This window comes from Stegastes partitus, unplaced genomic scaffold, assembly GCF_000690725.1.
Source record: "Stegastes partitus isolate 25-593 unplaced genomic scaffold, Stegastes_partitus-1.0.2 Scaffold1279, whole genome shotgun sequence".
Taxonomy (NCBI): Eukaryota; Metazoa; Chordata; class Actinopteri; family Pomacentridae; genus Stegastes; species Stegastes partitus.
This window is the reverse complement of record NW_007579010.1, coordinates 173,098-198,761: the sequence shown is the minus strand read 5'-3', so window position 1 is coordinate 198,761 and position 25,664 is coordinate 173,098. Positions and strand designations below refer to the sequence as shown.

General features: G+C 41.4%; 1 long non-coding RNA gene across 1 annotated transcript; it reads left to right on the top strand.

Moving 5' to 3' along the window:
* The first annotated feature begins 8,358 nt into the window (after nt 1–8,358).
* Nucleotides 8,359–25,107, top strand: LOC103369378 (uncharacterized). The gene is made up of 3 exons (XR_520825.1): nt 8,359–8,717; nt 8,890–8,987; nt 24,740–25,107. It is a non-coding gene; the product is annotated as an uncharacterized LOC103369378 (long non-coding RNA).
* Nucleotides 25,108–25,664: the final 557 nt, after the last annotated feature.

Below are 25,664 nucleotides of genomic sequence, written 5' to 3'. Positions count from 1 at the left end.
CTCGTGATAACGCTCAAGGCGAAACTGGGAGCAAAATGACAGCATCAACTGCCTGCAATAAAGTGCAGTGCGCCAGACCAAGGGAGCTCTAATTGACAGCTGTCAACCTAATGGGAGCCATGACGGAAGATTCTGGGAGAGGGAGGAAAAGAAACACTGTTTATAAACCATCAGCCACTTATCCTCAAGGAATGGAAGGGCGGGAGGGGGGGGAGATATGAGGGAGCTCCGGCTCCTCTCCTTCCATCCCTCCCCTCTTGCTCTGTCTCACTTTCTATGATTGTCATTTGTCTACTTGCTTGCTTTTTCATTCATTCCTACTTTCTCTTGCCCGTGCACATAATCATTTTTACAATCTCATTCCCTTTCTGTCTTTCCCTATGATAGAATATTTAACTATGCTACAATTTTCCCTCTTTATATCTCCTCTCTCTCTCTCCCTCTCTTGGTTCATTGTAGCATAGTGGGGCAGGAGCTCAGAGAAAAGCAGAGGAAGGCCATAACAAATCACAATGTCAGTTAGCTGCCTGGGAAAGACTCACTCTGCACAAAGTAATGCAGGGAGCAGGACTGAGACTGGCACGCTGAGACTGAGTGGAACAGAAAGTGTTTTCAGTTCAGCATACACGCAAAACTTTTATTAAACGTGATAAATTTGAGTCAGAGACAGTGTCATGAGGGCAGATTGGGGATTTAGTTGTACATTTATTGGAGCAGAGGCTGAAATAAGCTTTTTTGGCTGAGGTAAAACTCTATTGGTGGAACCAGATAACCACAACTTTAGCGAGCCATGCTTAAAGCGATAGAACCGCTGCTCCCAACTCTTTCTGCTTGTAAGCCCAGAACAGGAACCGCTATCTACTTGTTATTCAATCACAACAGGTTACACAGCTGAATGCAGTGAGCAGGAAAAGTGAAGCATGACTTCCCTGCCTATTTGTTTGAATATGTTTTTGAGCACCAAACAATAAAACTATGAAGTATTTAACAAAAACAATGAGAGCAAATACACACTTCTGTTGCAGAATAATCTTTTTTTATTCTTCTTATCATTTGTTACCTCTAGAACTGTCGGGTTGCCCTTCATAGGGACCGCAATCCCTAAATTGGAAACCCTTAAAATAATTTGCTTCAGATTGAAAATAGGTAAATGCAAAATGTAAGACTGATATAAACCAAGATGTTGCAACCACAAAGCATTTTTAAAGGATCAAGGAAAGTGTGAACCACGTCTAAATCTCCATCAGCGCATACCAAAGTGTGTATTGTTACAACTGGACTTAATGTGAGCCTGTAATCAATGCAATAACTAAAACAAAGAAAGTTTTAACTGAAAAATTGCTAAGAAGCATTTTGATAGTCTGAGAATGACGTTTAAGGCAGTGACCTTATTTCTACTTGCAGCTCTGCTTTTGAAGTGTTTTTTTGAAGCACTGTTCCTCAAATTCATCTGAAGTTCCTAATTTTTACTTTAAAGATTGAAAACCTTTCAATTCCATTATTCTATTTAGCAATTATTCTACCGTGTCTTATAGGTAATTTCCAGATGACAAGCTTTGAAATGTTAAAAAGCGATATTGGAGCATATAAATCAAAGGCGGTGAAATTTTTTGAACTGAAAAGCATGTTCTGAATAAGATTACATATTGTATTTAAAAGCCCCACTCAGAGAATAATTAATCCCAGGTACACTATGTGAGCTAAAAGAAATATTTAAGATGTAGTTAATAGACAAATGTAATGAGGGACATACTTATGGACTGTTCGATATAATAACGAACAATAATATTTTACCTTGTACCACATCATCAGCCGAAGAAAATATAAAAACTGGAATTTTTGAAAGGTGCTGTTTAGAAAATTATTTCTGGCACTCTTCATTAATAAAATTTCATTAATAGAATTAGCAAAACTTTATTTAAACAAGGTTAATCAGCTTAACTTTACTGACATGTTTCATTAGATCATGTTGCCATCCACTGTACGGAACCACAGGCCCTGATAAGACACACACAGGATCGTTTTCACTGCTATCAGCTCTCACGTTAAAAGTATTCCCTGTACTTTTAAAAATTTCCACTAAGAATGTGTGCTATTCGGTGCCGAACAAGGTGAACATGTGCGTGTCTGCGCTGAGTGTGTGCGAGTGTACCCGCTCCCTCCTGCGAATCTGTGTGTGTGTGTGTGTGTGTGTGAGTGAGTATATTTAAATGGGCCACTGCATCTCGACTTAGATCCACCGCGAGTGCAACGTTAACACACATCAAGCATGATTAATCTCTCGCTCTCATCTACAATCAATCACACACTCTTGCAAATGTGTACACACACACTCTCACACACACACACACTGAGGCAGAGAAATCACAGAAATCAGCTGCTTTTCCTCCTCAGCTGCCATCTATCTCCTGTTGGACAGAAGCAGATCTGTCTTGATGTTAATATTTACATAAATCATGCTTAGCCTTTTTGGACACCGTGCTGATGATAGGTGTTTCGGAAAAATCAGCGTGGGTGAAAAATCCTCCCACTCAGGGAAAGTGTCATTGAGTAGCTAATAATGACCAGTGTCAACGTTATCAATCTGCAGTGGGCTCTCGCAGAAGGACGATGCACATTCACACACACGACACCATGTTAACGCCATGCAATTTATTTCTTATGCAGCTTTCATTTTAAAAAATAAGAACTGCATAGCTTTGAAACAATAGATTTGTAGTTTCACATGTTCAGACATAGGTCGTGTAGAATTTGGAACTATTAGAAACAAGCAAAAAATAAATAAAAAAAACCCTGGATGTTTGATGTTCAAGCTTCCTTTCCTATAACAATGATCTGTTTGGTTTAGCCTGGCTTTGAAGCCCACAGACCGTCTTTTTCTAAAGTCAGGAGCACTGAAAAAATAAATACCCCTCCTCAGAAAGCTGTGTGTGCGGGCACGTATACATATGCACACAAATAACGCTTCTTGAGACGCACGCACAAGGTCAACGCCTCAACAAACGACTGCTTTTCTCAGGAATGACCGCGATCGGTTTCCTTCCCGTCCACTCACGCTCGCACCGTGCCGCCTTGCGTCCAAACTCTCACCTGTGGAGGGGCGGAAAACGGGTGAAAAAAAAAGGAGGTGGAGCAAGGGCAAATGAGGACGGTGTAAAATCAAGTTGATTACATCCAACTATGCCGCAGACCTAATTGGTGAGCGTGACAGTGTGCGGAGCTTGTCATCTCCAATCATTAGGCCTGTCAGAGATCCATCAGATGCTCGGCTAATTAGGAGAACGCTAATGAAGCTGGCAAAACAACTCCTCTTTTTAGATGGCTGAGTGCGCTCCGTCACCAGGGCGGGAAGTGTGCGCGGTGATGGTGGTGGTAGCATGGGGGAGGTGGAGAGATTTTTTGGGAAAAGCATGAGTAAGAATAAGTGTGATCGTAGAAAAGGTTAGCGATAGATGCAGACTTGTGTAAAGTACAAGAAATGAGTTGTTTCTTTACTAATGTGGCGCAGCAGAACCTCACGGGAGTTTGGAAACGCTGACTGTGTTGCCAAGCGGGTCTACATACGGTCTATTTGGGTAAGAACCAATTAAGAACATATGAGACGCTCTGAATCACCACAATCCTTTTTTACAAATGTAGATCATATTTACGGGTTTTGGTAATTTAAACACATTAGCTGGCTTACTTCATCGTGCAGCTACCTGCTACATTTCACCACAAACCCTTCGACTGCTTTCAGAGTTCAGAGCCCGAATCAGTCGCAGCAAAGAGACGGAACAGAAAACGAAAGGAAGGGATTCTGCTCTGGGGAGGAAAAAAAATATAAAAATCAAGGTTTGGGGTATTCTGCCCCCTCCTCCTCACTCCCACCCCCTCCCAAATTCCTAATCAAGACCTATCATTTGCCATCCTCCCATAACTCCTGCCATCACTACAGTGCAATCAATTTGTCATCACTCTTTGTGTGCCATGCAGTTCTGCTAAACCTTACAACTTGCAGCTGGAGGGAAAGAGGGAGGGAGGGAGAGAAGGAGGGAGGGAAGGGGGGAGTGGAGATGGGGGGAGGGAGGGAGGAGTGAAGGGTAAAAAATAGGAAGTTGCCAATAGTTTAAAATGGAACTCCTCCTTCGTCTGACTCGTGTTTGTTCTCGTCCACTCATCAAAGAAATAAATGCCTCATTTTCTTTCCCGCTCTCACTGCCGGCACACTCACTCCCTCATTCCTGCTGAATAAAAAGGCTTTCAGTCATCCCACTATGCATCTATCCATCCATCCATCTATCCGTTTGTCCACCTATTCCTTTGCCCCCACCCATTGTGTCCATTAGGGCTAAAACATTTTGATCAAGAAAGGCCTTGGGCAGAGAATACATAAGACTCTCTCTCTCTGTCTCCCTTTCTCTCTCGCTCTCTCTCTCTGTGCCAGCCTCTGATTGACCATTAGGGCCATTGATGAATGTGGCTGTCAGAGGGCAGACAATTAAATCAAATATGAAACAAAGTCTCTCTGACGGGCCCTCTGATGGAGCAAACCAGTCTTCTGCCTCACGATGAGGTTAATAGTTACATTTTTATTCCCACTCTGCGTGCATGCATGTGTGTGTGTGTGTGTGCACAAAAAAGCCTTCTCATTTGCATGGGCCACCCTCGTAACCTGCAGAATCTCTGAGTTGCACAGAGTTGCAAACAAGAAGTGTGCTAAGGTAAAATGGCTCCAAATAAAATGCTAAAGGTCATGCATGAATCATTACTAATTCACTATGAAAATGAATGGTAATTAGTGCTCCGAAGCCGCATTTGTTATGCTAAGACAAAAGCTACCAGAATTAAGATCGTATGTGCATGACTTAAAATATCACATTTTTTAAAAAAGGAATGTACGGGGGGAGGGGGAATAACGTAAGCTAATGAACGCAGGGGGAAAAAAATAGACACAAAGATGCAATTAAATGTGGTGTTAATGGCTAGAAGTTTGCGAGGCCAGACATGACTTCAGCAGGCCCTGCTTTTCTACCGGAGTGAGTGAGTGAGGGAGGGCAGGCGGGAGGGAGGGAGGGCTGATTTATTGACACTTATTGGGAATGAACAGATCAAAGGCTCGCCAAGATGACAGGTGATCAATCAGGCGTCAAATCAAAGATGGCAATTGTCCATTAAAGCTCTCTTCCAGTATACACTCCCTCCCCGGGCTGTGAAATAATCTTTACACTGGAAGAAAAGTCTTTCCCAGAAACTAAAAGGAAAGAAAGAAAGAAAACAGACCAAACCCTGATGAAAACAAGGATGGCACATCCCGAAGACATTTTCACACAGCTCACTATATGAAAGTACAAATGAAACAGAAACTGCAGAGTAAGAACAAACTATAATGGTTTTTATATGAATATTATAGCGATGCATTGATACGATGGGGAATAAAATATACTAGAAAATACAATAAGGTCGCTAAAACTAAGTATTGTGTTTTAAAATACTTTAAACATTTCTGCAGGAATAATACAGAAACACCACGGTGTAGAAGTGTAGGCCATCACACAACACTGTGTTACTAACATCAGTGTAATGTCAGAATAGTAGAGAGAAGCTTATCACATACAACAAATACGGATAAAAGAATTCACGTCTCTGATTCATCAGGACGGTTTTCAGTTCCCTAAAAGAAATCTCCAAACATCAAAGGCGTCCGTGACAGTCAGCTGACCCTAGAGCTCCACCAAACCACTCCAGTACAGTTTCTTAATTCCATAGTCAATATCTACCAGCAGAGGAGGAAGAAGGAGGAGGAAGGGAAGGAGTTGCCGTAAAGGACAAAAACAAATCGAGAGAGACCTACAAGAGATCCAAGTTCTGGAAGACGAGGTGAGAAAAATCAAGAAAGACTGCTCACAATAAAAACTCTCAAACTGACACTTCCTTTCGGGGACACATGCACTGAGCTGACCTGTGACCTTTTACGAAGCCAGTAGGACGGTCACTCTAATTACGGGGTCACACTGTTAAACACAGAAATCATTCCACGGCATGTAAGGAAAAAATCTACAGACGACCACTATTCTTTTCAGTATAAGTGTATCTGAACACTGCTTCTCTTCTGAACTGACTTTTCTTTAAAAAAAAAAAAAAAAAAGTTTAAAATGCCCATCACAGATTTCCAAAGCTTCAGGTGACATCTTCAGATGTCTTGTTTTGTCCAGGCGACAGATCAAAAGCCAGAGAGGTTCAATTTGCAGTGATTTAAAGAAAAAAGAAAATACTTTTTTAAAAGGCTGTAAACTGAAGGGGGTCACATTTTTGGTTAAAAAATGACTCAAACAATAAATGACTTTAAAAATAGTTGGAGATGACTTTTTTTTCCCGCCTATTAACCTCCCAACTAATTGACTAATCATCTGAGCTCCTTCACAGACAACAAAAAGAACGAACCTTGCACTGTTTCCTATTTGCTCTTAGCAAAAAATGTAAATGTAGATTTTTAAATTTCTAAAAATGTAAGAAATGAAGTATCCCCCAAAATAGTTGGGGTGGATATTACACACATGATAAAAGCAATAATTGCCACAAAGCTCATAGGATATGTTTGGTAAGAGAAGGATGTTGGAACTGAGAAAAGTGTGTGGTGCTCTGTTTGTGCCTCTTCTTCTTACTTTATTGTGTAAAACAAAACATGTTGCAGTTAAACAAATGTTGTTTTGTGGCTGAAAGAAATATCAATGAAAAGTAACTGAACTGGGGAGGAGGGGGTCGCAAACAGAGAGAGAGAGAGGGAGAGGTAGAGAGAGAGAGAGAGGAAGAGAGAGTGAGAGAGAGAGAGGTAAATCGCATGCAAACCAAAACTAGTGCGTACCTGAGGCGCGCCGAGGCGCTTGCTGCTTCCTCCGCGGCATGTCGGCTTTGGGGGCCCGGCAGGGAGTTCGTCTCTGGCCACGGTGATCCGAGGCTGCCTGGGGGACCAGCGGAGCTCTGATACACAGTTTCCCCCCCTGGGTGCGCTCTCAGGGCACCCACATAGATCGGGGTGGGTGGGTGTAAAGGAGGGGAGGGTGTGCAGTTTTCGAACAAAAAAAAAAAAAAAAAAAAAAGAAATCAGAGGAGAAAAAGAGCCAGTGGAAGCGAAGATAATTCAAAACGAGAGGAGGTGTGTGCGGTTGAGGGGTAAACCAGTGTGGCTTCCCCCTCCCGGTTGGCTGGTCTTCTCTCGTCGGGTTGCTCGATTGCTCTCTCGCCTGCTCCGACTTGGATGGACGCGATGGGTGCTGGAACAGAGGGGGCTCCGCGGTAGAAAAACAGAAGGGAAGGTACCAAAAAAAAAAAAAAGAAAAAGAAAAAAAGAGCGCCTTGTGTCTTCGTGTGATCCTCTACTTGGCGGCTGCAACAGGCAAGCTTGAAGGGATAAAACCAAATGACTGCGTCAGTCAAAAGTCCGCAAACAAGGGGACACACATCAAGACCTGACACAACTGAAACCCTGCGCCTCTTCTACGGTTCAACCTCTCCGCCGCTGATAGGCGTCACGTAGCTCCCCGTCTCTCTCCCTCTCTCTCACTCCCTTTCTCTATCTCTCCCCCTCTCGGTGTCTTTAGTATCCCTCTCACTCTCTTTCTGACATTCACTGTCTTATTCTAGCCCCCGTTTATTTCAAGCGACCAGGGTCATCAGAGGCTTTTGGTCACGGTTTGGAAACGTGCGTAATATCTGGGCATATTACAGACGGGGGAAAAAAAAAAGAGGAGCACACATGGAGACACATGGTAGCCTAACAAAAACACATATACAGTATCATTCACAAAAAAAAAAAAAAGCACAGAGGCTGACAGCGGGATCTGAACGGAAATGCATACTCACTTTACGGGCTGATCCTCCGCCGCGCTATCCATGAGCTTTTTCCTCGCTTTTCTCCACCTCCCGGTAATCACGCACCATTCAAAGCCAAGAGGTACACCAGCTGAAACATGCCTGAAACCATCTCATAAAAATCCATTCGCCTCTGGCAAGTCCCGTCGGTGGTCAGAAAAAAAAAAAAAAAAAAAAAGCCACATGCAGCTTTTTTTTCAGTTTGTTAATTCTCTGGACCGACAGCGGAGGAGAAAAGAGGAGGAGGAAGAAGAAGAAGAAGAAGAGGAGGAGGAGGTGACGGTCGGGACTGGGCGCCCACACGCTGCCCTTCCTGGCGCGGCTACGTTATTTTGTCCGAGAGCGCTTTGAAAAATCCGCTGAGGGGCAAGTCACTCAGTCAGTATGTATGCGCGCGCACGTGTCGGAGCGTGTTGGTTGTGTGCGCGTGTGACTGTGTGTGTGTGCGCGAATCGATGAGATACGTGCTTGATTGGGTCTCCCTTGTTGTAATAATGTACATGAGGAGGAGGAGGAGGAGGAGGAGGAGGAGGTGACGAGCTCAGGCTGCTCCCATGCATGCGGGCTGGCTTGGAGCGCACGGATCAGCCGAGCTGTAGCGCCTACTGCCAAAACACTTTCTTGGCCGCTGATTTTTCTCCCGTTTTTTTTTTCTCTTTCTTTACGTGGCCTGATAGGAGCTATTTAAATCAGCCACGCAGCGAACCAGACGTGTCTCCCCACACTGCGCTGCGCTCTCCTTCCTGCGCCTCAAGTGACCGGAGAGGCGCAAAACTCTTCACCAAGCGGTGTCCGGTTTTTTTTTTTTTTTTTCTTTTTTCTCAGACACTGGATGGAATGAAATAAAGTACTTGTTTTCTTTACAGGTAAGCTCACAATCTTCCCTCAGATGAGATAGAGGTTATTCAAACATTTTCTGGAGATGCAGTCGCTCCTTTCCTCGCAGTGTTTCACCTTATGAATGAAAGTTTTTTTTTTCTTTTCTCTTTGGATTCAACTGAGTTGGTGACGATCAAAATATTCTCTTGTGTTTTTCAGGCAAATCCTCAGAGTGGAACGCGTGCCTTCACGGCGGTGAAAATAATGGATAAAAGATTCTTGTAGAGGGAATGGAAGAACAAGGGAGGGTAACAAGGGTGAGTTGCCAAAGGCTGTCTCCCTCTCTCTCTCCCTCTCTCTCTCTCTCCCTCTCCTGTCTTCCTCTGAGCCAGACGCGGTGCTGCTGCGCCTCGTCTCTCACGCTCGTCAATAGCCAGAGAAACAGCTTTCTTCGTCGGATCCACCGAGGGAATCAGATCTTGAAACCAGCCTTTTCTGCCCTGTATCGCTTCTCTCGGGGTTAACCGGGGGAGTCCGTCCGTTCCTCCGCCGTTCTCCGGGCTCGTTGGAAGGTTTGGTGATTGGTGACTCTCCGCAGAACGAGGATGTTTTCGCCGTAATCTCGCCGCGACTGTGTGCGCCGCTCCACCACTACATGCCGTTAGATCCGCCCAAGCATCTGTCCGTCTTTCCATTGGCGCATCCATCAGTGTCACACACACACAGACACACTCGCTCACACGCACGCACACACAACTGCGCACATTCCTTGCGATACTCCAACACCCCTCCCACTCCACCGTGTACACTCAAACACGACACTCATGCACACACACACACACGCGCGCACACACGCAACTTGCACGCGCTCGCGGGCGATGGAGAGCTCTCCTGCTCTCCGTCTGACTGACACAGTCCACTCAGTGCAAGCCAAATAAAAGATCGGCGCTTCTTCACTTCCAAATAGGATTTCGAGTGATTTGTGACTCCTCACGGGTGCGAGCACCAACAACAAATATCTACAAGAACAGAAACAAGCACAACGTGTGTCAGGTTTCAGAATTTTGAGACATGGAAATACTTTTGCATTTTATTACAGGCTCGGTGGGGCTGTGGGTGTTTTTGCTCTCCGCATGCAAAAAGAAAAAGAAAGAAAGAAAAACCTCAACTAAAAATGCTCTCTGTGTATATACATATATATGTGTTATGCCAATACTTTTTAGGCAGAGCATTTCTGTGTGATTAAGTTAAATTAACAAGGTCGCTTTCCAACTCCCACTAATTGATAATAAAGGTGGCTCCACATTGTTCACTACTTAATGCTACTAAAATATCTCCAATTTACCCCCTATTTTATTCTAGTTTGTAATCTTACATTTTAATGTAAGTGCACTTTCCCAGGACTATATATAGAATTTCTTCTCCCTCTTCATCTCTTTTTCTCTGTATGTGTGTGTTCTGCAGCACACCTGGAGGGACATCACAACGTCTCTGCTCGCTTCTGAAAATTTAGCTGCTGTCATTTTACAAATCTTGCCTGAAAGTGTTCGGAACTGGGGGAAATTATGGGGTGTGTGTGTGTGTGGGTGGTGGGTGCATGATTCCCAAATGCATTATCACAAACTAATTATTTCTTCTTTTTGAAGTATGATACCACCATTTAGAACGTTAGACAGTCATCAGTGGAATGTGCGCTAGATTTTTACGCATCTGCTGCTGAACTGGGTAGAAGAAGGTGCCAGATGTGTTTGGGAAGAACGCACCCAACATGTACTTTTAGACCAGATTTTGACTTTTGACTTCATGGCACACAGATAGTAAAAGTTTTAGTCAATGCAACATCAGGGATCTTTATTTTTATGGCTATCTTTTTCCCTCGTTCATCATCGTTTCACCTTCGTTCTTGGTCATGTTCAGCACTAATCCGTGTTCTAACGGAATAAAAATGGTGATGAGTATACGTTTAAACCTTGATAATTATTCTGTTCAGTTATTGTAGTCACTTTTTTTTCAAAATTTCACACAAGATTTATTAAATCAATGAGTGTGTATGTGTGCGTAAGAGAGAGAGGGGGAGAGAGAGAGAGAGGGAGCTGCAGAGAGAGGGAGAGAACGTCTCAGGTTCACGACATTAAAACGGTTACATAAAACTTTCTAAAGTACTTAAGGCACTAAGAAAAGCATCAAGCTGTGTTACAAAAAGTAATTCAATATGATCCATATCTGGTAAAGCTGTGCGCCTTTTAATAAAAACCACTAATATTGTCGGAACTGGAATCGAAGTTTGTAATTTGTAATTTAAGAGGCTTGCGGTGTAATCCTGGGTCAAATTATGCCGTTTACTCTACATCTGTTAAACCCACTGAATTCCTTTTTGGTGTGTAAATTATTTTTTACTTTGTGATTACTGTAAAAGAGAAGATAACTTTATGTCTTTGACACAAATGTTCCTTTTTTGCGCATGATGTTTCTTTTCTCTGTTTCTCTCTCTTGTTTTTATTTTTTTTCAAATTGTTAAGGATGGTGGTATTTTTGTAAAATAAATACATGAGCAAATCACCACAATTTAATTGATGTCTGCTTGTATCATACAAGAAAACTGCAAAATAAATAGGCCCAACGTATCAAATTCAGACAGTGTTAATACTTTCCAGAAGGCCTGTGGGTTAAACATCCCAGTGTATCTCTGAGTTGCGTTTTCATGTTCTCACTGATATTAAAACTAATTTAATTCGTCTCTCTCGTCTTCAGTTGCTCGCAATTGTGATATTCAAGTAGCACTGATGATGTGAGCAGATTTACTTCCCCCCCGTCCAGAACAGTGCATCATACAGCAAAATAAAACTGCGGTGGAACGCCAGGGTTTGTTGGAATTACAGGCTTTATAAACGTTGACGCGCATAGTTTTATATTTGAGTGTTTGAGCCATAAAGTGTATTTAAGGATGTAGGGAAGATGAGCGTGCGAGTCATGAAGTTAATCATAAACAGTTGTAATATTGATTCCACCACCAACTGTACTGAGATACTGAGCGTAAACGCATCAGTGCGACAACGCGCACACATTTCGGTCCAGACACTAAAAGGTTTCGTGCCGTGTGTGTCTGCGTGTGCGCGGGTGTGTGCATGCATGTGTGGTGAAAGGGGGATGCAGTGAGGGAATCGGGAATTCGCCTCTGCCTCCTGCCGCTGCTGGCTTTACGCACAAGCCGGAGCACCAAACGTCTCTCCACGGACGCGTGGCATGGCGCAATTTTGGCACTGCACGATGAACGCTTGAATCAAGATTCGTTTTACTATCCTTTCTCCTAATTAAAGAGCAGACAAGATAGTGTCGAGACTAACTGAAGTTACACAGAGACCTCATCTAACCAGGCGCGCGCACACAAATGTCCAATGCGCATTTTGGATAGAAAATCTACTTTATCACTTCGATGTGTTGTGAGATACTGTCTTCCCAGTAATAAAACCAGTAAACACAGAACTTTAAACGTTTTGTGCCGTTATCTGGGTGGAATTCTCTTAAGTCCAAATTAGATTTTCTTGTTTTTCTTTCTTCTTTCACGAAGATCACTTTTCCAAAGAGAGGCGGCGTTGCGCACCGCCTTCACGGCACACTGGTTTCTAGTCGAGTGGATAAAGAGCCATAGGGAGGGACAGTCAGCAGACCAATTTGGGAAAAAAAAAAATTAAAAGCCTTTTTTTTTTTTTTTTTTAAAGAAAAGAAACGTTTGATATACAGCAGGCTATGTCCCCTCCCAAATCTCTTAATTTATGGCATAGCCCCTGAATCCTTCCACTCGTTCTCAGCATGACCGCTCGTTTCAGCACAGCAAAGTGAGGCTCTTGCTGATAAATATGTGAAAGGTGAAAAAATGTAGCAGGGAGGTCACCAAATTCGCTGGCATGTATAGGTTCAGTGAAATCCTGCTTCGATATTGTTTCTCTTGAGAAATGATTTACCATGACATTGACTTTAATACCCATGTTTTCCCTAAAACACTGGAAAACATCCTAAAAGCTTTTTCCTACTAATTCTGTTAGAATAATGTGCTTAGAAAACTTGGCACTTAAGTTAAATAAAATTCTTAAAGAAACTGTTTGTTAATGTGAACAAAAAGAAATTATCTCTCTATTACAGTGGAATTGCTTAAAGGATGTAGCTCCTTTAAATTCTTCCTTTAGGTCCATAACTTCTTTTTTTTTTGTTCTCCCCAAAATCTGCTTTTTGTCACCTTGTTTTTAATTTCCTTCATCTCAGCCTAAGGCCTTGCCTGTGGCTGTTGGCCAAACCATCCTACCTTACCCTCCCTCAATTTTAGACAGACTGTTTTATTATGTAGTGTTAAGGTTTCATCGATATCCGAATGACCTCCAAAAGTAGCCTTCCCCAACGCAGGCCAGTGGTGATGGAAAAGGAACCTATTTGCATGGAAAGACAGAGAAAAAAAGGAGGCCAGGGTTATACTCTCCTCAAATAACCTTAAAAGTTACAAACTCCCACCAAAAACAAGACAGCGCATTGACAGGAGAAGCTGAAAAAGATAGAGTGGATGTTCTCTCTCTCTCCGTCTCTCTCGCTCTGTCTTTCTCCCTCTTTCTCCATCTCTCTCTCTCTCTCTCTCTCCCTCCCTCCCCACCGTCCTCCCTCCCTCATCCCTCGTTGGGTGTGCTGCGGAGCTAGCAGGGTTGAGAGGGCAAGTGCTGACCAGCCCTCTTTCTTTCTCTGTCTGCTGTTACTAGGTCACCACACACACACACACTCACACACACACACACACACACACACACCAACAACACAGACACACGCGTATGCACACACACCTCTCCTTGTGGTCAGTGTTGCCACCAGGGAGAGGGGTAATTTAAGTCCTCCTTGATGCAGCCTATTCATCACTGTCCCGTGGTCCGTGCTTCAAAATTAAAGTCTGATCTACAAAGTTAGACTGAAATGAGATAAAAATTGGCAGAGGTCACAGAGGGCTGGGCCAGTCAAAACACAAAGCCGCTGCTCAGCTGCGCCACAATAAGGTGCTACTTTTAGTCTTTTTCTTTATATTTTGTAAGAATTCTGATTGTATTTTATTTTTTTGTTTTTATTTTTTGGAGAAAACGTCAAAATAACATGTTAGGAAGGCTGATGGGTGCATGGCAAGAAACTTGTAAGGCTGCTCAGCAGTCACAGCTTCATTAGCATCGTTTGAATTAGAAGTTACACATGTATGTGTATCCTGTACAAGTAAAAATTAATTGCAATTAAGCACTCTATGTGACATTATAAACTGACACTTTTCCTAATATTCTCGTTAAAATATGATTAAGACAGAGATGACTTTACATTGTTAGGTATAAAAGAACAACTTCATTGAACATACAAAGAAAAGACAGTATGGTTCATGAATGCTCACAATCAGTCATAATAATGAAACTTAAAACACTTACCCCGGCTTGAATTGTTGTCCAAATTCCGGTTTCAATTCTACAAACAACATAAAATATGTCAGTAAAAGGCAGGTTTATTGAATACAAACAAAGACAAATATTTTTTACTAGCACTTTTAATTTACGTCTCTTTGCCCAAATTGTTTGCTATCCCATGTAGAAAATAGCAATACTTTCAAAATAAACTCCTTTTAAAATCTTCTGACCTTGTTAAAAAGACAAAAAACTACAAAAGTGGGTCGAATTGAGGGTTATGGAGGTGACAGAATGCTGAATTTCCCAATATGGCTGTTCTTTATGTATCACTATTATGAAATATGGGAATGTTTTATGTTACGTGAGCGATGAATACATCATTTGGAATTTGGAAGGTGAAGCACTGTGTAGAAAATACGTCTCAACACCAGTTGCAGATATAGACATGTGAATGTCTGTTGAATCTAAACGTGTTTTACAGTCTGGTGCCTGAGACCCAAACCAAATAAATATGCATTTCAGACATTCTGAGATGTCCCATCAGCTCAAACCAGGTTTATAAACAAATCTTATACAATCAGCAAAAGCCATCTAAGAATGTTAGGTATGTTTTTGGGTTTTTTTTAACAGTTTGAGCTCCTTTCCTCGGGTTTCTGCAGGACTCCACACAGAGAAATAGAGATAAAATGTAGGGAAATGGAAATGAGCCTCCTTCATCCAGATTGCTAGAGGAAGAGGTGGAAGACGAGTCAAAAGAAGTAAATCAGGCTGCAATCATGCACATTTAGAGGATAAAGATTTGTTGATATCCAAACACAGCCATCAACAATGTTATTGCTCCTCCAATTTCACATAAGCTAATCAGGTGAAGGATTGTCTCACAGGGTAATTTCTTTGACATCAATGACACAGATGTTGTTGTAGGGTAAGCATATATTTTTTAAGAAATAAAAGTTTTGTTTTTGAAATACACAAAAATGCTTTTTTTTTCTGACATATATTTGCATACCAAGACACAGCAGAGGAGACAGTAAAGGGGTGAGAAAATACATTCATTTTTTTAAACTCACTGACTGTATCTTTAAGTGAGAAGCGCAATTATTGTGTTTTTAGTTGCACAAGCCACAGACTGGAAAGTAAACCCACAAACTCAGTTATTTTTAGGAGGAGGTATTTCTGAGGAAATGTTTGTGTCTAATGTCTGATGCAAAGTCTGATGAGTTACACTGTTTATCAGCATACAGTATGACGGCGCACTGCTGAGTGAGTCACTGCTTCCTCCTTACTGTGAGTGTGTGTGTGTGTGTGTGTTTTATGTGAATGTGTGTGCGGAAACCACGCTGACAGCTGCAGCTCATTACAGGCACTATTACTGATGGGGACTGCTGGGGGAAATTCCTTCTTCCACAGAGCAAACCACCCTGTTTACCGCACACGCACGCACACAAACACACGCACAGGTCTTGCTTATTCATAAACTAGAGCTGCAACATCTGTAACCGAATCAAAAATGAAACAGAAACACTTAATAAACATTTACTCCTGAGCCAAAAAGGAAGAAAAAAAGGAAGCTTCTGTAAAAAGGAGGTGAGACGCATTACATCCTTCCAGTTGCTGGAGAATGAAAGACATCCTGTGGATGAAGCATACGTGTAGCACACATGAGTCCTGTAGGTGGGTGTGCATGTAAACACAGACACATCCACAGCCACAGGGTGAGCACTCTTAAGAGGAGATGAGATCACCAGAGCACTCTAAGCCTCGCTACACTGGCAAACAGCAGCGTCTCTCTCTCTCACTCTCTCTCTTTCACAGACACACACACACACACACACACACACACACACGGCCACAAAGTATACAGTGTCCAGTGACGTTAATGAGAGGGCTGAAAGCCAGACACACATGTGCTAGAGTCATTAGGGAAGACTTCATAGCTACACTTCAGGCCACTACACTCCATTACTGTACTTCATTGGTTACTCTTCTTGAAAATAGTGGTTTCTCAAAGTCAAGTTCAGGGACCACCAGGGCTCCTTGGAGAACCCCAGACAGTTCTACTCTGAATAAAAAAAAAAAGGAGCACTTACCTGTTTTTGTTTTTTTTAACTTTTTGTTTTGTTTATGTATTTATTCTCCATTTGCATGGCTCTATCAAAAGACAGTCTGTGTTTATGTGGTCTAAATTCAAAGTAAAATTAAAAAATAGAACAGCTTATTTAAATTACTTTATGCGGTATCGTAGAAATTGTATTTGCATGTGTGCTAACAATATGTGAAGATGAACATTTTCTGTTCATGTCCAGTTGAATTTGAAATGAATGGTCCAGCTGAGGACTATCGAGTAAAGTAGCATCGAAAACAAAAGAGGATACGGCCAACCACAAGTTAAATACAGAACACAAGAAAAGATGAAAAGTAAAACTTTTATACTGGAATTCATAGTTAGAATTAAGGTTTTACTGTATTATCAAAAAAATAAAAATAATATGGAATTCACTTGATCAGACACTGAGTTAGAAGAATAAAGTTGTCATTTTTCAATATTTGTCTTGCTGTAAATAAATTCCACAAAAAAAGCCAAAATCCACAACATCCACAATCATTCACTTTATAAAGTCGGCTCTTTATGATTTGTCCACATTGTAGACTTTTTCACTTGGCAGTTGTGTATTTTTTTTTTTTTTTTTTTGTCTATTTCTAATTTGATGATCTTTATCCAATACTAATGTCTTAAAGGAATGAAAATTTGGCAGACGCAGCCCTCCAACTTTCTTATTCTTTCTTCTTCTTGGGCCCAATTCCAATTTCCACACTCAGACTCCTTTAAGTCCCCGACAGTCCCAGGGCTGTCCCACTGTCAAATCATCAAGTGCATAAGAGCTCAGATGCAGACTTGTTATTAATGTTATTATGCTCACCAACTGTTCATAGTAAAACTGGTGATGTATAAACGTGGTCGTCCTGCCCCCATAAAACGTTCACACACCGAGCCGATGAAGAAACTCGCAAGGACGTTTTCTGTGACAAGTGACAGCATCTGACTGCTGCTGTTGTGGTTCTTTACTGTACTGCACATCTGTAGAGTTGTTTGCATTTTGAGTCAAATGTTTGAATGGGATTTACATATGTCCTGACTCCTGAGTTTCAGTAGGTTGCTAAACACTATAGGTTGCTATAAACACTGTAATGTCACACAGAGAGTGATGAACTGACCAGATGATAAACCTGGGAGTCCAAATTCATTTTTTTTAAAAAGCCAAAGCCACCAAAGTGTGTCCCATTCCTCCTTTTTATACCATTTCAAGACCTCATGAATGCACACATTCAAGCACTACAGCTGTGACATCTGCAAAGTCTGCGAGGATTTAGTGTCTCCACCTTAGGGCAGAGATTGGGCCATTTTCTTTTTTTTGTAATTCTTCTTCTTCGGCAGACTTGATGCCATGTGCCACAGTGCCACTTGTCTCAGTTTAATTGCAGACGTGTACCTATACATATCTATTTTGTATGTTAACTTATACATATGCATTTTTTTTGTACTTAAGTTTTACCTAAATGAAAGTTGTTCGCAACACACCAGTGACTTCCAGGAAGAGAGAAAGACAGTGGAGATAAGCAAAGACAGCCTTAATACAATCAAAAGTAAATAGAAACAGGGACGATACAAAAAGAAAATAGATGAAGATGTATATTTGAAAAATAAAATTAGAAGTGACACAAATTTAAACTATTTACTGCAGACAAAATCAGCTGCTCCTCCTGACACCAAATGGTACAGTAATGGTGCAAAAGCATCTGATTTCAAAATGTATTGTAATATACATTATTGTACTGTATGGTCGCTTTTATTCCCTAAACAACAAGTTCCACTGTGGGCATACCAAAGATTTTTGAATGTGTGAATTTAACCATTTGGCAAACTTCCATTTCAGCCAACAACCTCCATTCCCATAGGCTCAAAGTTTACAGCTCATTTAGCAACACTGATACCATTTTAATGTTGGATGCTATATGAAGCAGACCCAAAGAGTTCTGACTAATTGCAATGTGGCCGTACAGGTGACTGGACAGTAGTAATAGGACAGAAAGCAATATTAATGATTTATTCAATGAGGAATAATCGTTAAATGAGTACGTATGGAAATGAAACTTTTTTTTTTTTTGGCTGAGTTGACTAATCTCACACATATTTGATTAACTTTATTTTTACATTAAATGCATCTTCTGGTCATACAAAGCACTTTCCTACTGATGAACAACCATTTTACAAACATAAAACTATGTGCATATGTTTCTTGAACTTTTTGACCCAATAATGTGGCATCAATAAATCAGCACTAGATTCATTTTTAAACTTTAGAATTTTGCTGCCAGTTATGTGACTATTTAGTCTGAGCGGCCCATGTTGTAAAACAATAACTATTCATACGGACAATCCACTAAAAGTGTGGACTGTCCACAGTTACAATGGCACAATTTCTGGAAGGAGCTATTATAGTAGAATTTCACATTGGGCATTTTGTTAATAGTGAAGCACAGACTCAATCTACATTGTTTGTTTTTGGAGAAATTCAACAGACAGAAAGACCTGTATCTAGTTAAATAACTCCAAAAGGCCAGATGGCACAAGTGAGGAGCAAGAACATGTTTGTTGGTTTGTTTTTTTTATTTAAATTATATATACTTATATTTTGGTAACATGTGAATTGACCCTGGATAATAATACACTCTAAATACACACACACTAGGGGAAGATAATTAAAAACACATATTTGCATTTGTTTACTCATTTAATTATTATTTATATTTGTATGTATTTAAAATACATCAAACTGTGTATTCATTATTAGACATATCTATTACTCGCTTTCAGTTGTTTACTTTATTAAGTATGTTACATGTATATATATATATGTGTGTGTGTGTGTGTATAAGAAGCTCTGATGATGCCGGACTTATTCGGCGCACTTTGTTCGAAGTAATTTCACTGTAGAAACTGTGAATCTGTGTGCAACAGGTCCACCATTTGCTGCACAGAAAACCTCTTAGGGCAATCAGGTAAGATCACAATAACATGTCAGGCAGTAGTTCTCTGTACACAAGCTCTGGTATTAACAGCAGCTGACTCAAATCAGACTGAATCAAGCGTTGGGGGTGTATTTTGCTGAACAATCTCAACGGCAACCACATTCACCATGGTAAGCACAGAGAGTAATTATTTCATCACCTGCGTTGCCTAAAGCAGGCAAAACTTTGTCACATCGACCCAATATCAAGGCAAAGTGTGTAACAGACCAGCTGGTTCACAAAAATGAACCATGTTAGTATCACATTTTGCTTTATGTTGACACACATGTACAGAGACAACCATAACTTCACAACACTGACAAGTTTGTGGCTGTGAGTCAGATGGTGAGTTGGGTCATCTACCAACTGCAGCGTTTAGGGTTCAGTCCACAGCCCTGACCCCTGTAGATGATCTGAGGAAAAGCAATTGAGCTTTTAAATATAATTGTTTCTCTTTTTTATCTGGCTGGGTACCAAGTCATGGCCACTGGTATGATAATATTTTGTCGGATAGTAGTTTAGCAGTTATAGTTTAAAATATGAGGAAGTCTCCAACATAAACCCACGAGTATAGGTGAGGTTGTGTTTATTGAGTGGAATCGGGTTTTATTTTCAGGCCCCATTAAAAAAAAAAAAAAAAAAAAAGCTGTGTTATTGAATCTTTCATTAAATGTGAAGAATTAAGAGAAGTACAATGGGTCATAGTTACACAAGTAGAACTCATTTCATTGTCGCCTTACTGTGTGAGCACACATTGCAATAATCTATACCTTCCCTTTACCACCTAAACCCTGACTGATTTTGCCAAAACATAAACTTGAGACAGGTCTATCTGTCTAACCTGGACTAAATCCAAGACCCAAGGCCATACCATTCTTTGTTATATCTTATACGTATTATGTAATTACTGGCTATATGCAAACACAGCACTACACTGTAGAAACACTCAGGAGGGAACCAGTATATTTAAGGATGTAGGGCGAGTGTGTAGGAACCACTCCACACTGAGAAGGGCAGTGGACACAAATCATGAGCCGATGCTTATGTCACATCAGCCCAAAGGTACTTTCACTGCACCCAGTGTTCGTCTTATTGCGACACTGTTACATTAATGCCTCCCTCATCCACCCACATTGAGCCCACCACTACCCTGTAAGAGACACCTGATAAATATTTTATTATTTTATTTTACTTTATTAAAGACATGCACAGAAAGCAAAGTGGAGACGTTTAGTTTTGAGTGTTAAAATCAGGGATGAGATTAAAAGATGTGCAAAACAATTTCGGCAAATGCTCTGTTCATGTAGGAGTAACCTGCATTAGCACATGTTGTGGAATTCCATTTATTTTAAAGAAAATGACAAAACTCAATGTTCATATCCCATGCAAAATGTTAAGTCATCGAAAAGCACCTGGAAAATGATCACTGTCAGTTTCCGTTGTTTTTTTTTTTCTTCCTATAATTGTAGATTTCTGAAGCCTAATTAATACAGTTATGATTTGTTAAGGCAATTAAAAATGCTTGGTTAAACTTTGGGATGTTTTTAATAATAAACAAGTCCTATACAGACTCAAAGCTGTGTTGATTTGTTCACTATTTGAACACCACCAAATTAAAGAAGCTTAACAAGGATGCTGGAACATAACTATTTTTTGGTTTGTTTTGTTTTTTTCTTAAGCTGGATTAAGTGGTAAATCACTACGTCAAGACTTTGAAAACCCCCACTTTAAAACATACACAATTATCAAAAATAGCCACCTGGAACAGCCAGATGACTCTACTGCGTCACTGCCTAGACAGTGAGTATGACAGTGATCTAAGTCATGTACTTTGGCCTGTGCAGGCAGAACTCTCCACCACTGTCGTCACACCAAATCAGGCAGTGTCTTGTAGAAGACTGCTGCTCGTTCTTCTTTTTCTGGAGCAAAAACCTGAGGATGGATGACGTCAAGACACTCGATAAACTTACAAAGGAGGCCGGTTCAGGTCTGGGGGTGGAGCTGGACAATCTACATGCAGTGATGGAGAGGATGACGTTTTTAAAACTCCTCCACATCGTGGACGTCTCCCAACCTTTGCTCTTCGCGCTCTCTGGCCAGAAGAACACACTCAGTCTGACACTGATAATGACAAAAGGCTCCATTAAATATCACAGAAAATCCTTTTATATGGCCATCCAGTTGTATAATTCCTCTTGATGTTAAATTTTTTATTTTTTTATATATATCATTTTAATTTTTTAATTTTAATTTTCCATTTGTCACCCATCACCCAAATTTGGCAAATTAAATTAGATGTACATTAACAATTCATAGGAAACAGGATTGAGTAGGAGTTATAGTATGATAAAATTCTCCCTGAAATAAAGCCACGAGACAAACATCTGTCAGTTAAAATACACTTTAGAATTTCATGCACTTGAACTGTGTTTATGTGTGTGCATGCTTCCTGTCATACTCATACAACCCTCTTCATGTAAACTCACACTGACCTCATATTGAACCAATATCTATATGCTTGTCCATGCCTCCGCACACACAATAGATAGGATACTGTGTTAAATGTAGGCACCCTGGGGTGCAGTGGCCACAGTTTCTCCCTTACAAACTGGCAGTCAGGTGCCCTTGGGCCCTGTGAAGATGTTAGCTGACTTGACATCCACGTTGGAGTCATGTCTGCTCCGCGCCTGTTCCACGCCTGTCTGAATTAGCGCTCCTCTGCCGGGGCTGAAATGGCCAACAATCTGCCCTACCTCGGGGGAGGCAAGTGGAGAGGTCAATATGCTCAAATGATTTTCCACTTCTGCAGAGAGTGAGTAGTCCTAGCTTTAGGATATTTAGTGACACAGAGGATTGCTCACTGGCGTGATTTTTTCAATATGTCTCCTGCTCCTCAAATGCTGAGATGCGGATTTTCATGTGTGCGAAGTGATGACTGATGGTCGTGGAAATAGGAAGCAGTGTCCTCGACAGTAAACAGATGGTGACCAGCAGATCACCATGATCAGGCCTCCAAGGTTCTGGACTCTCACAGGGATGCACTGTGTGTCCTATGAGGGGTGCATGTGTGTGTGTGTGTGTGTGTAGTCCGAAGGAGTTTGTAAAGCCTTTCCTTCTGAACTGTCAACCTCCCAGAGAGAGGATCAAGTGCTAAGCTGAGGACTCAGGAGCTCAGTGCCTGGTGTGTATGTGTGCGTATTTATGTGTGTGTCCAGCAGCCCACACTTGTGGTTTTAGGGACTAAGGAAGTGATATATCCTTTTATCTGTTACTGTGGGTGACCACAAGCTTGACCGGAGTCGCTCCGCAAAGCTAAATCCACACACTCAATGGATCAGTGTATTTGTGTGTGGTGGGATGTACAAAGGTGCATCAGAGAGCAGCGCCTTTCTCCTGAGGGGGAAGCACAGAGTTGAAAGGTCAAACACACATGTGGGGGGTCAGTGAGCAGCTTGGCAAGCGGAACAGAAACCTCATATGTGCAGAAACACACAGGTCTGGTACTGTGTGTGTGTGTGTGTGTGTGTGTGTGTGTGTGTGTGTGTGTGTGCGGCAAACGAAAATAGATTTGAAAGAGGTCAAACATTAAAATGGAGAATTATAGTGTCTGAATAGGCCAAATATGTACATGCATGTGTGTGTGTGTGTGTGTGTGTGTGTGTGTGTGTGTGTGTGTGTGTGTCGTATCGTATCTAACATAAAGCTACTTTCAGAGAACGTCCCTTCTCCTTGTATCCATTTATATCTCTCTATTCATAAAACATGTTTCTGGTGGTCAAGAAAAATGTTATTCTGACTAATTCACGTTGTTTTTGCTCTTGATACTATTTGACTGATTATCATTTTACAAAATTCTGTTGCACAAACTGGTGATTTTAAGCAAATTACAGAGTCATAACTACAGAGTGCTAATTATGCCCCCTAGTCCCACTGATACAAATGAAGGGTTATGGTCATTATAAATCCAATTCCTGGCACTCAAGTAAAAATTAAAGGCTTATACGGTATAGACTAAAACATCGGTTCTCAGCATTTCTTACTTGTAACCTCCTAACATAAAGCAACATCTGCTTCCAAACTCTCATATCGTGCCTTTGGATTGTAAGCAGCTGGATTTTCAGTACTGGGCTGCCTCATTTGAAATCTCAAAGAAAATAAAGCGATGGTCATGAAAAGCAGAATTTCATGTTGAATTTTATTTTATTTCAGTAATTGTCTCTTGACCCGTTGCAGCCCTTGCACGGAGCATCCGGGTCAACACCTATACAAGACCCTGATTGTGAGAACCAATGGGCTAAATCATTGTGAAAATACACCAAGAGATATATTCTCCTCAGAGTGTTTTGACACTCAAAATAAAACCAAATGCTGGTTTAGTTTTAACAGTGTGTTCAGGTTAAAATGACCTGATTGCTTCTGTAATTTTTTTTAGAATGGAACTTCTTCATCTTTTTCTTGTACAATAAATAGTTTTTGTTGTGCGCCATGCATAATTGTGTCCCTCCTCTGTTGTTGATCAGGGCAATTTGACAGCTTTGAGTTAATTTTTTGTTATTACTCCGGCAGGCCGGTGTTTTTTTTTTTTCACTGCATCGTCTAAAACTCTATGAAACACCCACTGCCACGCTTAAAAAGAGACACACACAATCTCGTAATTGTTGGGTAACGTTGGATATGATGCATCAGCAGTGTGGGACAAGGAGCCATCAAGCTGACACTAGTAGAAGCGAAAATATGATGCTTATGAGAATGCTACACACAGATGGAATGATCAGTGACCAGGAGAACTATGAGCTGACACAAATGTAAGGTTTGCTACTAATATGAAGGGGAAAAAATGTGACAGAGTTAAACAAAAAAAAATCATTTGGCTATTGTGTTCTGGGCCAGTTTGACCCAATAAATACTATTAATGAGTGCAAAAACATATATCACATGAGGATTAATCCTAAAATCGCATACTTGTAGTTTGATTTGTAGCTGTGTAAGTGTTGTTGGTGATTTTCTTCTATTTTTCGTAGCAGCTCTGTGTCGCTGCATTAATGTTGTGCGTTTCACACATCCTTACACTACAGATGCTGGCCGTATTAATAGGTACAGTATTAGCAACCGGGTGGACATGGCTACACGTTTAATCATTACTCCGTTAAACCTCTCTCTCTCTTCCCTTTCATATCTTTTCTCTATTTATAAAACACGCCAAGCTCACCCCATCAACCTACGCAGTAGCGACAGAAGCATGACTTTCATTTACACTTGGGATGAGGCGATCCTCTCTGCAGGAAAATAGAGATGTACAGCTGATGTGATTTTACCGCTCCTAACGTATTATACCATGGTTTATAGTGTTGTAACGGGAAGCGGTGTATGTCGGGGGGGGGGGCGAGCTACCTGCCAACGAAGGGAGAAATGTGTTAAAAGCCAAACCGTGTTTGTCGTCATGTTTTCACAGTTACGATCTAAACTACAACAAGAGTTTGGAGTTACTTGGAGGGCTGAAGGACGACGCAGATTGGTATTTCGTGGCCACAATCTCATCGTCTTGCTTCCTCTGCTTCTTCTTCTTCTTCTACGTTTTGCAGGTTGGCGCAGTGATTTGCAAGATCATTCATTGATCCGGTGCGTTTGACCTCAACTGGAACCAGCAGTCTGCCAGGGTATGAGACCATATGCACGCAAACACACACACACACACACTTAGGTGCAAAGAAACACACTCTTCTTTCAAACGCATACAACGCATTAGTCTTTGCTAAGTAGATGTTTCAGTCATCTGCGCTCGCCATCCCTCGCTACACCACTTTCACGTCACCCATCAGTTAGTCTCTGACACACACACTCCCCATCACCCATCAGTTCGTCCGGCAGACACCCAAATGTACATCTTCACACTCATGCGGAGCCCAACATTTTTACATCACACATCAGATTACCCCACATTCACACACACACACTCGCAGACACACAAATCATCACACATCAGTTATGTCTTTGGAGTGGGAGGGGTTGACAGGGGAGAGGAGGAAGTACACAGGAAGTACATTAGTTATCACTCCCCTGTCTTCTCCACCTTTTCACTTCTTATCACCACCTGACATCTCAGGCTCCGGCCCAGCTACTTCTCCCTCCCATCCCACCCCCTTTCCTTTTCTCTTTCTGTCTCTCTCTTGCTCACACACACGCCTTTTAAAAATGACTTCCGTGCTCCACTTTAATGTCGGGCCCTTGGATCTAGATGACACTTGGCAAGCCGCAGCAGCCGCAAGACAACTGGATGAAATATTTAAATGAAATATGGCAGGGGTATAAGAGGTGAAGAAAGGAAGGGGAATAAACGATGGGGAGAAAAGAATACAAGACATAGGATGAGGGAAGGAGAGAGTGACAATATTCAGATGGCGAGCGGAATGTGAGGAATTTCTTTTCTTGGCTAAGAGAGGGCCGCTTGACAAGAGGTGCAGATGAATTGGCTTTCACCTAAATGTAGCCTGAAGAGATATATACCAA